This window comes from Choloepus didactylus, chromosome 2, assembly GCF_015220235.1.
Source record: "Choloepus didactylus isolate mChoDid1 chromosome 2, mChoDid1.pri, whole genome shotgun sequence".
Lineage (NCBI taxonomy): Eukaryota > Metazoa > Chordata > Mammalia > Pilosa > Megalonychidae > Choloepus > Choloepus didactylus.
This window is the reverse complement of record NC_051308.1, coordinates 118,866,016-118,870,306: the sequence shown is the minus strand read 5'-3', so window position 1 is coordinate 118,870,306 and position 4,291 is coordinate 118,866,016. Positions and strand designations below refer to the sequence as shown.

The following is a 4,291-nucleotide window of genomic DNA, read 5'->3' as shown; positions in this document are numbered from 1 at the left end:
GTCTCTGTGGCGCAATCGGTTAGCGCGTTCGGCTGTTAACCGAAAGGTCGGTGGTTCAAGCCCACCCAGGGACGTTGCTACATTGAAATTTATTCCTTCTGGGTTACCAACGTAGTCTTCCAGTGGGAGTGACGTTTTAACAGCTACGGTTTCCTGGAGCATTGGAAATCTCCAAAATGGAGAACTAGCAAACCTGATCACATCTGTGGTGAAGCCATTAGTTATGGATGTGAAACCTAATCTGACACGTTGGCACTTAGAAAAAGTTACTTGAATTTTCTGTTCCTTTATTTCTATATGGTAAAATGGGGCACTTCCCTCATGGGTTTTCCAAACCTTAAATAATAAATGTGCAGTAAAAGCGTTGAGGCCAGTGTTGGGCATATGGTAAATCCTCAGTACACATTAGCTATCAGTCCATCACCATCAGTGTTTTCATTATCTGCCGTGTGTGTGTGTGTGTGTGTGTGTGTGTGTGTGTGTGTGTGTGTGTGTTTAAATAACTGCATATCCTTTCTTGATCTAGATGGATTCAAACATCCTCTAATTGATGGTCATGAAATCAGCTCCAATGTTTATTTTTACAAATACTGCTGCTGGGAACATCCTTATAGGTACATACATGAGTCATCATTTCTCTGTTTCTCTAGGATAGATTCCTGGAAATGCAATTGTCTGATAAAGTATTTGCGCATTTCAGATTTCACTAATTCCTGTCTAGTTGTTCTGAAAAGAAGACATAACAAGTTACAGTCTCAACATCTTGTGAGATAATTTTTTTCTCCACTCTCTTGCCAAAACTGGAGAGAACTTACCTTTTCCTTTGAACTTAGTTTTGCCATCCTTGAGCTTAGTTTTGCCGTCCTTTAACTTCTTGTTGGAAGAGTTTCCAAATGAGTGTACACTCACTTGAGCTCTGGACAAACGAACCAACTTCACCACCATGCTGGAAAAGCTAAACTGAGACCATTTTTCTTTGTTCTCTCCTATTTTCTGTCTGCTCTGCTCTCTCAGATAATCTAGCAGCCAGGAGCAGCTCAAACTTATTACTCTAGGTTGGCAGATGCTACTGCTTGTTAATCTGTCTCAGGGTTCTGCATTTTGTGGCTGTGGGTCTGTTTCACAGGAGAGACCTGAGGTTGGTTAAGCCTCAATGCAGAGGCCTGCAGAGGTAAACCTGTTCCCACAACAGAAAGCTCAAGTTGCAGCTAACTAGGAATTTATCCAGCTGCACAGTGGGGCCACAGATATTAGGCCTGAGCAGAATAAAAAACGGGAAAGGGTGGGAGATTTACCAAGTCATTTTCTTATTTTCTTGTGGTGTCAAGGGGAGAGATTGCAATGTTAGGATTTTAATTTATTTGGGAGAACTTAAAATTGGAGGTTTCTATTACTTTTTTTGGAACTGTTTGGTCTATGCTGGTATGTGGTGCTTGTTTGCTGAACTGGGGTGGACAAGGAACAAGCGAAATTTGAGATAGGAACTAGAAATACAGGATGAATTTTCAGACAATCTTACCTAGGTTAAGTAAAGTCCTGGTTTGATCTGTTCAGAGGTTTAGGTGGTAAAATTAAAGTGACCATCCTTGAATGTCTTAAATGTCTTCATAGTGACCAGCTTACAATGGCTCTAAAACTACAAAAAGATTTTACTGTAGTTCAGTGATCTTTACCTCCTAGAGGGATTGGCATATGTGGGTCTAACAAGAGAATATCAGGGGAATAGAGATGGGCACGTGCAGAAAGGAAATACTCTGCTCCTCTGCCCAAGCTCACAGTTCCCATAGGCCAAACAAATACTAACTGATTTTTCCAAATCCAGAATATGCACTGACATCACCAAGTGTTCAGGAGGGAGGATAGAAAAAAAGCAGCCGAGTGAGACTCTCTGTAGTCGCTATTCTATCTAAGATGCAGGAATAATGAGTAGGCTAAGACCCACCCCTACCTGGGAGTAATCCACCCCACCCCTGCTCTCATCTCACTTTCACCTTCTCACTTCCCTTTGTTGAATTTTTATCTGAGATCTGAGATAATGTCGTAATACCCAATTCTTTACGCCTGGTGTCCTCCCTGATGTGACTCATGTCTGGGCCTCACCTAAACCACCTCCACACCTGCCGTGGTTTGTGAAGTGTGATTTTTAAGCAAATTGTTCCTTGGTTTGGTCTTAAATATTACTGATTTGATAATTAAAAATTGTACTCTGTTTATCAGATTCTAGGTTGAAAGGGAAAAAAGACTTTTTCCTTTTTGACAATATCTCTGGATGAGATTTTCTAGCTTCAATTCCATATTGCTGAATCTAGAGTTTATAGTGTGATCCATTGTTCTCAAGAACTTTATGGCCTGGCCTGTGCTTCCCATTTCCTGGGTCTTTTCTTATCTTTGATTTTCCCAATGTCCTATAGAGAAAAGCCTCCCACTACTTTCCATCATATATAATCAAGTGTTTATTTATCTCCTTACCTTTATATAAACATTATTACTCCTTGATTTTCCAGTTTAAGGCATTGTCTGTCTTTCACATACTTGCTTCATCATCATCACAAAATCCAAATGTACTTCCCATTCCCTTATCCTCCAATATGTTTGATAGATTCAATTATTCTATTATTATAACTAGATCCCATTCACACTTCAGCCACATAGGATACAAATAGCAGGAGTAAAAGACCTGTGTTTTCAGGGACTTTCTGCCAAGTGAATAAATTTGTGATTTTTAAATCATTGGCCACCCCTCCTCATCTATATTCCTGTTCTAGGGAAGTACTGGACTTGACTTAGCCCAGCTTGGGTCAGGTGCTCTCTCCTTGATAAAGTGAGAGTGTGGCACCTCCATGAACTGTACCACCAAGACCTTCTCTGAAGAGTGAGAGATTTAAAAAAAAAAAAGAAAAGAAAAAAAAAAGGAGGAGGAGGAGAAAAAAGAAAAATGTTGGGTGCCTATCCAACAAGGATGATAGGAAGAAAACCAGCTCAATTCTGTGGATTTAAAAGGGGACTATTATATGCAGTAGAGGTTGGATTCAGGGTAAGAGGAAAGGGGTTTTGAGAGATGTGGGCCATGCGTGCACTTGGGGTCATGAGTTGGGGCCACTCATACCTGTTGGGGACTGCCAAGCCACAGGGATGGTTGAGAGACTGTCCCGGTCATCAGGCAGTGCCTGGGCTTGACCTAAGGCAGTTCTGGTGGGAGACGAAAGAAAGGGGCATCTTCTCCATGAAGAAGAGTAAAGTTTCAAACACATGCCTTGACAGGGAGTGAGGCTGCCCTGGGGATTGGCAGCTAGAGGTGGCTGGCATATAAGGGAACTGAAGCCCATTTACAAACTTGCAGTTCCATTAAAAGGGCCTTTAAGGAGAGAAGGTAGATGACCTGATGAAGTGTGAAAAAGTAGTGTATGTGATGCTGTGCAGAAGCCTGCTGGTCACCCCTGACTGGTCCCCTTGCTTAGTATTCTGGCCAGACTACCAGGTTCTATGCCATGGAAATTCACAGTCTGCTCAGCAACAACATCTTCAGCCAGAACAAGTCCCTGGGGGAACTTCATGGCCTTGGATGCCTTGGACCTCTCCAGGCCTTGCAGCCAGTCCCTCTGCAAGTGCAGAGATGGTGACTGCATGTTTGGGGCAGGGGTGGGGAAATAACTGCCAGTTAACTCCAAGGAATACAAGATCCTGAAGTGGCTCCTATGTGGCTCCTATTCACTTACAAACCTATTTACAACCCCTACTCCCACCCCCACCCCACCCCAGACATCCTGGACCCTCACAACAAGAAGAGGAAACTTTTCAAAACCAATAGTAGATAAGCAGGTTTAGGCCTTCCCAGTAGAGTCAAGTTCTCAAGGGATCAATAAGGGATTCAAAACATGGGGGGAGGGAGGGGTGAACCCTCCAGAGTGAGGAGCAGAGATCACCAAACCACAATTGAAAATGCCCCTTTGATAACTCGGTCCCTCCCATCGCCCTCTTTCTCTTTGCTACCTCCATTCTCTCCCTCTCTCCTCTTCGCTATTTCCTGTTTCTTCCCTTCCTTCCTCAGCTACCTTTTCCAGGACCTTTCCAAAGTGATCCCTGAAAAACAATGGTATTTTGCAATCCTTAGTAACCGCTGAAAGTTTTGAAACCTAAAAATCTAAGAGAGATTTGGTGAATATTTTACCTAGCTGTGAAGGTCCTGCCAAACGCATCGCTAAATTTTTCTACCAAGCAGAAGAGAACGATTCCATAGGTCACAGCATCGTCTCCTTGGAGCAGAGGCGATGAGGACTAAGAGGGACCCCCT

At 42.9% G+C, this 4,291-nt stretch overlaps 1 non-coding gene across 1 annotated transcript; it reads left to right on the top strand.

Annotated features, from left to right (window-relative positions):
- TRNAN-GUU lies at positions 1–74 on the top strand. The gene has a single exon. It is a non-coding gene; the product is annotated as a tRNA-Asn (tRNA).
- Positions 75–4,291: the final 4,217 nt, after the last annotated feature.